This window comes from Acomys russatus, chromosome 28 (assembly GCF_903995435.1).
Source record: "Acomys russatus chromosome 28, mAcoRus1.1, whole genome shotgun sequence".
Classification (NCBI taxonomy): Eukaryota; Metazoa; Chordata; class Mammalia; order Rodentia; family Muridae; genus Acomys; species Acomys russatus.
Genome location: NC_067164.1, coordinates 9,653,020 through 9,666,091, shown reverse-complemented (window position 1 = coordinate 9,666,091; position 13,072 = coordinate 9,653,020).

The window sequence follows — 13,072 nt, the reverse complement described above, 5'->3', positions numbered from 1 at the left end:
ACAAAGGGCCAAATATAGGGACTTGAGCTTGAGCTGGCTGGACAAATGCTGTACCATTGAGCTAAATCTCCAACCCCTTAATGACATAATTTAAATCTATTACAATTCATCTAAAAATTCAGTTTGCATTTGAATTCATATCCATAAGAGTTATTTGATACCAAAACAATACAAATGACTTGCAAAATAAAACAAAATATAATTAGATATAGTAACGTCATAAATTCCAGGCAAATAATTTAATGATAATAAAAAAATGACAAATGTTCTCATTGATCAATAACGGCATCTAAATAGCCAGTTGTATATTAACAGATCGTTACATGGACATGAAAGCTCATGCAAACATAGTGTTTACAGAATGAATACCCATGAACTGTCTTTATAAATCTTCCATTGTGGTATGTAGACAACACTGCCAACGTGACTGACAATTTAGCTGTAACTTTCAGTTAACAAGAAACCTTAAAGATTATACATGTCAATTTATGAGATTACTCAAAATATAAACAATACTTTGTACATTAAAGGATTAATGTATAATGAAATAGTGTATAAGCAGTTGTGGATTTGAGACTTACAACACTTCATTTTTCAAAAAAACTAATACTATATGAAACAAAATATTTTACAGTGATTGAAGGAATTTTTGATAAAGTGTGTGTATGTGTGCACATGTGTGTATATGTGAGTGTGCATGTGGGTACATGTGTTTTTGCATGTGTGTGTATACGTGTATGCATGTATGTATATGTGACTGTAAGTGTGTAAACAATATTGATTTATGGTCTATATAGATTGCAAATCATAAAAGCAAATAAAAATTCCTTTTCTTTAAACAAAGTTTCTACTTGTTGTAAAATGCCCTCTCCATTCTTTTTTTTTGTATAGAAAGCATAATAATGCAACTATAAGCTATATGTCAGGTTACCATTTTAACAATCATGCTGTGAGTAGTTGGAGAAGCAGCAAAAACTAAGTTTCAGTTTTTTGCATCCCTTGGATAAACTGGAACAATACCTGGTGGTCACTGGTGACTCAAATAGGAATCCTTTCCCCCTTTCCAATTTGTCATCTATTAATAGAATAATAACTGAGTACAAAATCTTCAAGGCATTATGATTCAAAAAGTACTGAAGTGCTTGGAAATCCTAGATAGTCATGTGGTAAATAGATATTTTCAGGTTAGAGTTGGCCTGTTTCTCAATAGTAAGAATGCTTGCAGGCTGCAATCTACAGGTTAATTTCACTTCAAAGCATATATAAAATTTAAATAGAATGAAAAGATGTAAGGGTCTTCAAATTTGATTTTCCAATTTCAAAAGAAATCACTTGTCTTTATTAAACAACTTGATAATTAAGTGAAACACTGAATATAAGTTGATATTATAAAACCTATAATTGGGAGGATTAAACTAGAAGGAGAAAAGGAAGAGCAATTCAGAGGAAGAAAAAGGGAATAAAGAAAGATACCAAAACTAGTATCCATGAAATAAGGTTGAGAATGATAGAGAGCCTTCCTTAGGTCTGAGTGGGAATGCTAACATTATGTGCAGAAAATGTCACCTTAGACCATGGTCAACATGGCAGCTGTGTTGCCGCAAGTGCTGGAGCCCCCTGAAATGGACAAACTGCCTAAGTTGACCCAGAAAAAAACGTGAGAAGTTCCTGGTTGATAAGCACTCTGGGATCAGCAGCCTGAAGGGGTCACACAAGAAATTTAAGGTGGAGAGCTAACAACAATACTTTGAGACAGAGAAGAGGTTATCTCAGAGTCCGGAGGGGCTTGTGAATTAAACCCAGGAGTGTCAGAACCTGAGGCTGGCGCTTAAGAAGCAAAATAATTAAGTAAAAGTGATAACTGAGAAAAACAAAGAACTTGAAACTGCTCAAGATCATAATCTAGGCATTCTGAGCCAGTATGTAAGAGGGAAGGAAGAGTTACAAGCTGAAAAAAGAGATTTAATCAGAACCAATGAGAAACTATCCCAAGAAGCTGAATATTTAACAGAAGATGTTAAACATCTAAATGGAAAACTTAAAGAAAGCAATATGACCCAAGGAAAAAAAAGAAAATAAATAACTCCAAACTGCAAAACTAAAACAAAAGAAACACACACACACATATGCTCTATCACCAGGACCCATCATTCTGCAGCATACAAGAAAAACAGCCCAGCAAAAAAGATAGACATTATATGAGAATCAAGGGCTAAAAAGGTATGCCAAGCAAACAAACACAAGAAGCAAGCTGGAGTAGCCATTCTAATATCTAATAAAATAGATCTTCAACCAAAACTAATCAAAAGATATGGGGAAGTACGCTTAATACTCATTAAAAATAAATACAGCAAGATGACATCTCAATCCTGAACATCTATGCCCCAACACAGAAGCACCCACATTCATAAAAGAAACATTACTAAAGCTTAAATCACACATGGAACCCTACACACTAATAGTGGGAAACTTCAACAACCCACCCACCCCAATCAACCGATCATCAAGACAGAAACTAAATGGAGAAATAATGAGACTAATAGATGTTCCAAATCAACTGGACCTAGCAGATATCTACAGAGCATTTCACCCAAACGCAAAAGAATACACTTTCTCAGCACCACATGGAACTTTCTCCAAAACTGACTATATACTTGATCACAAAGCAAACCTCAACAGATACAAGAAGATTGAAATCTCATGCATCTTATCAGACCACTAATGGATTAAAGATGGAACACAATAACAACAGAAACAACAGAAAGTCTACAAACTCAAATAAACTGAACAATTTCCTACTCAGTGATCTCTGGGTGAGGGATGAAATAAAAAAAGAAATTGAATATTTCCTAGAATTCAATGGAATTGAAGGAACAGCATACTCAAACTATGGGACATAATGAAGCAGTGTTAAGAGGAAAGTTCATAATGCTAAGTGCCTTTATAAAGAAAATGAAGAGATCCCAAACTAACAATTTAACAGCACACCTGAAAGCTTTAGAACAAAAGGAAACAGACACACCAAAAAGGAGTAGATGGCTAGAAATATTCAGACTCAGGGGTAAAATCAATAAATTTAAAAAGAGAGAGAGAGAGAATAATTCAAAGAATCAATGAAACCAAGAGCTGGTTCTTTGAGAAAAATCAACAAGATAGACAAATCCTTAGTCAAATTATCTAAAAGGCAGAGGGAGAGTACTCTAATTAACAATAAAAGCAATAAAAGGGGAGACATAAAAACAGACACCAAGGAAATCCAAAGAATCATTAGTTCTTACATCAAAAACTTATATGCCACAAAATTTGAAAATCTAAATGAAGTGCATAGTTTTCTTAATAGATACCAATTACCAAAGTTGAATCAAGATGAGATAAACAAACTAAATAGTCCTATATCTCCTAAGGAAATAGAAGCAATCATCAAAAGTTTCCCAACCAAAAAAAGTCCAGGGCAAGATGGATTCATTCCATAATTCTACCAGACCTACAAAGAAAAGTTAAAACCAATTCTTTTCAAACTATTCCAAAAATATAAACAGAAAGAACATTACTAAACTCATTCCACGAGAACACAGTCACCTTGATAACTAAATTATAGAAAGACTCCATAAAGAAAGAGAATTTAAGACCAAAATTTCTCTTAAGATCATTGATGCAAAAATACTCAATAAAAATGCATGCAAACCATATGCAAGAACACATCAAAGATACCATTCACAATGACCAAGTAGGCATCATCACAGGCATGCAAGGGTGGTTCAATATATGGAAATCCATCAAAGTATTCTATCATATAAAAAAAAACTGAAAAAAACCCATGTGATCACCTCTTTATATGCTGAAAAATCATTTGATAAAATCCCACACCCATTCATGTTAAAAGTCTTGGAGAGATCAGGGATACAAGGCACATACTTAAATATAGTAAAGGTAAGCCTGCAGCGAACATCAAACTAAAAGACAGAAACTTAAATCAATTCCACTGGAATCAGGGACAAGACAAAGCTGTATATGGTCTCTTTGTCACTTCAATATAGAACTTGAAGTCCTAGCTACAGTAATAACACAACTAAAAGAAATCAAGGGAACACAAATTGGAAAGAAAAAAGTCAAAGTGTCACTACGCATGGATGACATGATTGTTGGAGGTTGGTCTGATGTATTTTGATGCTAATTACTACTTGCTGTCTCTGTACCCAACCTGTACCTTGCCTAAGAGCCTAACCTTTTTGACTTATAAAAGGCTATCACACCTTAGCAAGGCAACTGGGATAGGTGTCACTAATGTTCTGGGGCTGGGGGAGACAGGGAATCTTGGGAAGAGGAGAAACCAGAGGAGAGGAAGAGGCCATCATGGATGAAGTGGAGAAGCACATGACTAGCCTGGATGGAGACTTGGCCCAGATGATGAAAGTTAGAAAGAATTTGGGATTATGGATGGGAGGTATCTTGACAGAAATTATTAGAAGCAGAGATGGCATGGGACTGGAACAGGTATCCCATACCTGCCCCACTGTGGAAAGTAGTTTAGGGGAATAATATCCACCCTGCCCCAGATAAACTAATACTATTTTAAAATATAACAGGTGTCTGCATCTTGATTGATTACTAGCAGGTTATACTGCCATAATAATAATTATAGGCCCAATTATAAACATTATTAGGCCATGCTTATAATTAAACAGCAACATATGATAGTATACATGTGACCCCAAAAATTTTACCAAAGAACTCCTAGGGTTGATAAACACCTTCAGCAAAGTGTCTGGACATAAAATCAATCAAAAAGTCAGTAGCCTTCTTGTATACAAATAACACATGGGCTGGGAAAGAAATTACATCCTTCACAATAGCCACAAATGTAACTCTAACCAAGCAAGTCAAACACTTATAGGGAAAAAAACTTCAAGTCTCAAGAAAAAATTGAAGAAGATATCAGAAGATAGAAAGAACCCCCATACTCATGGATTAGAAGAATCACCATAGGAAAAATGGCCATCTTACCAAAACCATCTATAGATGCAGTACAATCCATATCAAATTACCTACACAGTTCTTTACAGACATTGAAAGACCAATTCTTAACTTTATACGGAAAAACCAAAAACTCAGAGAAGCTAAAAAAAAAAAAAAAAAAAAGCAATCCAGTACAACAAAATATCTTCTAGAGGAACGTCAATTCCTAACTCAAGCTGTACTATAGAGCAACAGTGATAAAGAGAGCCTGGTTCTGGCATAGAAATAGGCTAGTTGATCAATGGAATCAAATCAAAGACCCAGAAATAAACCCACACACCTTTGAACACTTGAGTTTTGACAAAGAAGCCAAAACCATGCAATGGGGGGTGGGGGGTGGGGAGGATCTTTAACAAATGCTGCTGGTCAAAGTGGATGGCCACAGGTAGAAAAATGCAAATATATCCATATGTATTACCCAGTACTAAACTCAAGTCTAAGTGTATTAAAGACCTCCACATAAACAGACATACTAAATCTGTTAGAAGAAAATATGGGGAAGAGCCTTGAATTCTTGCCACAGGAGACAACTTCTTGAACAGAACATCAATAGTTCAAGCTCTAAGGTGAATAATTCATGAAGGGGACCTCATGAAACTGAAAAGCTTCTGTAAGACACTGGACACCGTCAATAGAACACAACAACAGCTTACAGACTATGAAAAGATCTTCACCAACCCTATACATGATAAAGGACTAAAATTCAAAATATATAAAGAACTCAAGAAATTCCACACCGAACCAAATAACCCAATTAAAAATGGGGTACAGAGATAAACAGGGTTCTCAACAGAGGAATTTAGAATTGCTGAGAAAGACTTAAAGAAATGTTCAACATCCTTAGTCATCATGGAAATGCACATCAAAATAACTGAGATTCCATCTTACACCTATCAGATGGCTAAAATAATAACTCAGGTGACAGCACATGCTGGTCAGGATGTAGAAAAAGGGGAACACTCCTCCATTACTGGTGGGAGTACAGACTTGTACAACCACTTTGGAAATCAACCTGGTGCTTTCTCAGAAAATTAAGAATAGTGCTACCTCAAGACTGAGCTATATCAGTCCTGGGCATATACTCTAAAGATGCTCCACCACACAACAAGGACATTTACTCCACCATGTTTGTAGCAGCTTTATTTATAATAGCCAGAATCTGGAAAGAACCTAGATGTCCCTCAACTGAAGAATGGATAAAGAAACTGTGGTACATTTACACAATGGAAAACGCAGCTATCAAAACCAGGGAAATCTTGAAATTTGCAGGCGAATAGATTGAACTAGAAAAGATCATCCTGAGGTAACCCAGACCCACAAATACGGGCATGGTATATACTCACTTATTAAGTGGATATTAGGCTAATATAGATGTCCTTTGATGTGGCGCCCGCGCCACCACAGTACCGAGCTGAGGGCAAGGGGCTGCAGATTTAACTCATGCACACACACACACACACACACACACACACACACACACACACACACACACACACACACAATAACACAGCGGGTCCTTCATGCTAAGAGAGCAGCAGCCGCAGCAGTGGTTTATTATTCTTTTCCCAGAGTTCCAAAGAGCCTTCTTATAGGCAGCCAAACAGGAGTCCTCCTCCCAGGTGAAATCCCTCAAGAGGTAATCGCACACAGGAAGAAAAGTCTCGAGGAAGGGAGGGGCGTGTTCTCAGAGCAATAAACACGACTAGCTAACCAAGATAAACACAGACGTGGAAGCTGCTAGAAACAGGACATGAAACAGCAAGACAGGCAGGCAGCCCAGTCGGGCCTGGTTCCTACAATTTGAGAAACTTCACCAGGCAAGGAATCAGGACAGATACTGTGACTCTCAGCTTAATCTGAGTAAAGTGATCAGAGCTGCATGGAAGAGTTGGAAGATAGAAGTAACCAGAGGGATCAGGACCTTCACAAGAAGTACATCTCGCCTGGAGGATCTGGACCCTGGGGAACCTGTACAAGCATATGCACCAAACAAGGACATTGCAAACGGCGAAGCTAGACCCCCTGTTCAGATGTGGGTGATGGACAGTTAACTCTCCATGTTGGGGAGGAGGATTGGGGCCTGCCTCTGACATGAACTCTGTGATTTGATCACTGCCCCTTAGTAGGACAGCCTTGTGGGAAGGGGAAGCAGGCTATCCTGATGAGACCTGATAGGCTGAGTCCAGATGGTAGGCGATAGGGACAGCTTCTGGGACTTGCTGCTAGACTCCAGGTGGAGGACTGACAGTGCTCTGAAAGAATGGGGCATGGAAGGACCCAGAGGGTTCAGGAGCCCAACAAGTAAATGAACAAGGCCAATGGATCTGGACCCAGGGAAACCTGCACAAACCGTTGCACAAACCAAGGACAATGCATGCAACAAACCTAGACAACCCCCCCCCTCAAATCTAACTAATGGACAGCTCATTCTCCATGGTGGTCAGGAGAGCAAAGACTGCCTCTGACATAAGCTCTAGAGACTCTGATTTGATCACTTCCCCTTGCTGAGGAGGCCTGGAAGGCACAAAGAAGAAGATAAACAGGCTATCTGGATGAGACCTGAAAAATTGTGGTCATATGGTGGGGGAAGAGGTCCCCTTCTGTCAGAGGTCTAGGGGAGAGGAATAAGGCAGAAGATGGTGAGAGGGTGGGAATGGGAAGATAAGAGCAAGAGGATAACAATTGGTATGCAACATGAATAATAATATAGTATATAATAATAATTTATTAATAATAATATAATAAATAAAAATGTCAACCTAGCTTTCTGCTTCTGAATGTCTACAGCATAAGTACTGTTTCTCGATCAGTACTGCCTCTACTGATAATAGACAACCTGGTCTCACTGTTCAGCTATAAGTCACAAGCTGTGTCCATGCTCAATTGTATAAAAGAATCATGCGTTGCCTCCAGAGAATCATGTGGCTCTTCCACCGTATATCCCAGTTGACCCAATTCTAGCTCCTCTTAAGATGTGTCTGTGTATCTTTCGTTCTTCATTTTTTTTCCTCACCAAGTTACATCAATTCCTAGAGTCCTACAGATCTCTCTCCCTCTCCTTCTTCCTCCCTTCCCCTTCTGTGTATGTCTCTGTGTGTATGTGTCTTGTGTGCATGCATGTACGTATGTACATACTGAAGAACTCACACCATTTTGGATGATAATGCTTCCTACAAAATTTGTAGACAATCTAATAAAAACCCTAGTTCCAGACATAATAAGACTAATCCCATTGTCTCTTTAGGAGTTTTGGAATTACAGACACTCACAGCATCTGACAGTTACATTAGTTCCGCAGAGTTGAATTTGGGTCCTCTTTCTTGTGCGCTATTCTGGTTTCCTTTCCATGGCTATAATAAAGTATTCCAATCAATACCAACATTGAGGGAGGGAATGGATGTTTAGATCTCCATATGTAAATGAGAGAAGCCAGGGAAGGAATGAAGTCTGGAACTTAAAATGTCGGTGCTAACTTCCTAATATAGCACAGGAACAACTGCCCAATGTTTGTGTTGGCCACAATAAGCTGGACACTCACGCATCCATTAACATTTCAAAACAATCTCTCACAGAGGTATATCCCAGATCGTTATGGTAAAACAATTGCTCAATTTAGGTTCATCCTCCCCACAGGTGATTCTAGGCTGTCAAGTTGACATTCTGTTAACTAGGATGAGCAACAAGCACTTTACTCACTGAACCATGTTTTTACTCCTTCATTTTTATGCTAAAGTGTTGACATCATGCTACTATTTTTATCAATCTGCAAGACAGTGCTTTATCAAAGACTTGCTCTATCAGAGATTTGGAAGGATGTATTAAAGAAGCCAGCCTATTAGATGATTTCCGCAATCCACACATTTAGGACATATTAATGTCTGAACCACACATACCCCAAAGGTAAAGAAAAGCATCCACTTAAAAGGCAGAATCATATCTGTCCTGAGACATGTAAACCAGCTTTATGTTAGCAGCTCTCTATTGGATATCTCTTTTACACATTTTTGCAGCAGCATTTTGAAAAGGGATAGATGTTAATTGCACAGTATCACTCTAATTAACAGTAGAGATGGCTGCTGATGAATCCACACACTTTATTTTTCCAATGTAAAAAATGCTACTTTATTCTGTTATATTAAGAAGAGTGTTCACTTTCCTTTGAAACTAATCTAGGCTCTCACATTCACAATACTCCAGTTTCAGGACCATTTCACTGAGTGTTAACCTGTTTCACTCTGTTTCCACCAAAATTACCTGAAACATATACTCTTTTAAAATATATATATATATATATTTTTGCTTATTTATTATGTATACCGTGCACATCAGATCACATTACAGATGGTTGTGAGCCACCATGTGGTTGCTGGGAATTGAACTCAGAACCTCTGGAAGAGCAGTCGGTGCTCTTAACCGTTGAGCCATCTCTCCAGCCCCTGAAACATATACTCAATAGTTTACTACTTATTCAAGAGACTTCTGCTAGTGGATTTGGTGCAGTCCAAGTATGAAGTAAAAATATGTTTTGTAAGAAGAATAGTAATGGGACTAGAAAGAAAAGAATTTATAAGCATATACATTTAAATGTTTCTATATGAACACATAGAAAAATGTGTCAAATAATATATAAAGAAATAGTATACTAAAAAAGTAAAAAAATTATGTTGGTGTTGAAAATAATTTTAAGAAATTAAGACTTAGGGAATAGTAGGAACAAACACACACACACACACACACACACACACACACACACACGCGCGCGCACACACACAGTAGAGTCAAACAATACAAAGAAGAAGAGAGTGAAATAATGAAATATCATATTCTTTCTAGAAACTTTGGAGACAATGATGTACATAGAAATTAGAATATGAAAAATAATGCTCACTTTCTGTAGATGTTCCAGAGATGAGTTGGCTTAAATTTTGCCATCATTTTATCCTAATTTTAGTCACTTCTTATCCTTAGAGTATTAACATGCTTGTGGTGAAAATGACCTAAATATGAGATATAACCTGTGCATTGTTTGTGCAGCAACCTGAGAACCATATCCAAGACAGTATACATGAGCAGAGACAGAAGACTGGTATTATACAAGAAGGGTAATGGGTCTTCAGTAGGAGAGCACAGTAGCAGAGCAACACAGGTTTAAGCCTGTCATTATTGTACACAGTGATAGTTGTAGAAATGGATGAAGGATGGTGTTGTGCCTGTAGAAATCACTCCAAGAGTGAAACTTTATTGAGAATGTAGTTAACCAACAGACCCAGTGGCCATGCTTTGATCCTTTGCAAACCATCACTCTGAACTTTGAACTCAATGAACTTCCTGGGATGATTCTTGCCAAATGCTGAGCATGGAAAGGGTATTAGAGCCAAGACAGACCAGCCCCAAACAGACGAACTTAAGTGTACAAGTGTGTGTTCTTTACTCTGAGAGCCCCACTTGGTTTGTTCATGCTTTTCTCAGAGGCTGTAATAGTGTGAGCCTCTCCCTTTCCGGGCCTTCTTCCATCCCTTTCTTTTTTTAAAAAAAAATTTTTTTTATTAATTTATTCTTGTTACATCTCAATGTTTATCCTATCCCTTGTATCCTCCCATTCTCCCCTCCCCCCCCCCATTTTCCCATTATTCCCTTCCCCTATGACTGTTCCTGAGGGGGATTACCTTCCCCTGTATAAGCTCATAGGGTATCAAGTCTCTTCTTGGCAACCTGCTGTCCTTCCTCTGAGTGCCACCAGGTCTCCCCCTCCAGGGGACATGGTCAAATGTGAGGCACTCCAGCACACAACAAGAGAATTTGCTCAACCATGTTCATAGCAGCCTTATTCATAATAGACAGAACATGGAAACAGCCTAAGTGTCCCTCAGTAGAAGAATGGATAAAGAAACTGTGGTACATATACACTATGGAATACTACTCAGCTATTAAAAACAAGGAATTCCCGAAATTTGTGGACAAATGGATTGAGCTAGAAATGATCATAATGAGTGAGTTAACCCTTTCTTTTATCACAGCGACACAAGTGAATCACAGTCTGAAGTGTTTCCCACTTATTCATGTCCAGTCCCTCTTTATCACTCAGAGTAACCTCCTCAAATAAAAGATGCCTATTTCTCAGAGGCTCTGAAATGACAGACACAGTGGCTTACAACCATCCATGATTCCAGTTCCAGTGTATCTGATACATTTAAAAAACATTTCCCACTACATACACTGGCAGGCATGGCGTGGACAAAACATTCATACACACGAAATAAGTAAATCTAAAATTAAAAATACCTAAGAAAATACTGGAAGGTAGGCTACAGATAGAATTAGAATTGCTTTGTCTCTTGGATAATTAAATAGAGCATTAAGTTATGCTAAAGTACACTGTAGTAGGATTGAAGAATTGAATATTACAATCTTTTCTATGACAGACTATCTATGTTTAATTGAATATACGGGGAAGAGAAGGTCCCAAATGACACTCATCAGTTTTCTATTTGATCAATTGGTTAGACTCTCAACTCAAATTCTGCATTGCATAATGTCACAAATGAAATAATATAATAAAAAACACTTTTAAAAAGACAAAAAGTGGTTGTTAGTGTAATTATTGAAATAGAGAAAGTTTTATTCAATCTTAAAGGAATAAAAACACTGTTGGGAAAAGCATTAATAGAAGATTATAAGATTCAAATAGCTGCGTTCAGACAACTTCACAATGTAAAGTGAAAGCCAAAGATCCAACTAGAGAAAGTCACTCAATAAATACTGAAATGTGAAAATACATGATATTCTCAGTAAAAATATTGCACTAAAAACTTTAGCTGATAGAGTCCATCAATTGGACATTTATTTTGGAAAATGAGATGGTTTATGTCTTTGACTCAAAAAGATACACCCTCCTAACCCGTTTGCTTAGTTGTTTCTTACATTGTAAGTGGGAAAATGTCTGAGCCTTTGTCCTACATTACGTTTCTTCCACATCACGTGATTCATGCAGAGGTGACTTTGTATACTGTGAATACAACCAGAGGAGGGACATGGGTGTGACAGGTGAAGGGAGGATCCAGGGAGAGTGTAAAGGAGCAGTGAGTGGTCATTGTGTGGAGTCTTTTATGGTGCTTTGATGATGCCCTAATGTGGATTACATCTTAGAATGTTTAAGAAATATATAAATAATCTTCAGTTACAGGCTGTCTAAATGGTTCATACTGGTAAATTTTTCAATGAGTTTTATATCTACCTCATCATTAAAGTAATTTTGTGATACGCAGCATCAAAAAAAAACCCTTTCTGATAGCATTTTAAAAACAGACAAATAATACCCAGGACATATAAGCTCCTTTAGTGTGGCAGCCTGAATCACTTAGTATTCCAAGTATATCTGCTGTATATGAGATAGAGCATGCACTATTGGGTGGAAACCTCCCATTTGGGGCCTCTACTCACAAGATAAAAACCAAAGTGGACAACACATCTTTAAATGATATTGACACCATTTCAATGCTTGATTAAATTCCAGAAACTAACTCTGCATAATCTGTCTTCTATGAGTTGGCCAGTGGTGTTTACTAAACACAGAGACAAAATATAAGCATTGAAAAACAAGATCAAAATACAACAGCATGTTCAATTACACCAGAATAGAGTATTTCTAGCCAACACATTTGTACAACTATATGATCAAGGTAAAAATGAAATTATTAGAAAGGGTAGAGTAATAGAAAAAGAATGCAAAAAAGGTGAGAATTAATATTATATTCATAAAACACTAGTCAAAGGTGAAGTCAAATAAATAAGCTGCAAAATCAAACAGCCTAAGTAAAATTAAAATTAAGAACATCATACTTGACTGAACCACCAATCAAAGAACATGACGGACTGGCCCTAGGCTCCCTGCACGTATGTAGTAGATGCACAGCTTGGTCTTTCTGAGGATCCTCCAACAACTAAAAAGAGAGAGCTCTCTCCCACTTTGACGCCTGACGTGGACCCTATTCCCCTAAATGGACCCTCTTGTATGGCCCCACTGGGAAAGATGCTTCTAGTTCTGCCTTGACTTAAT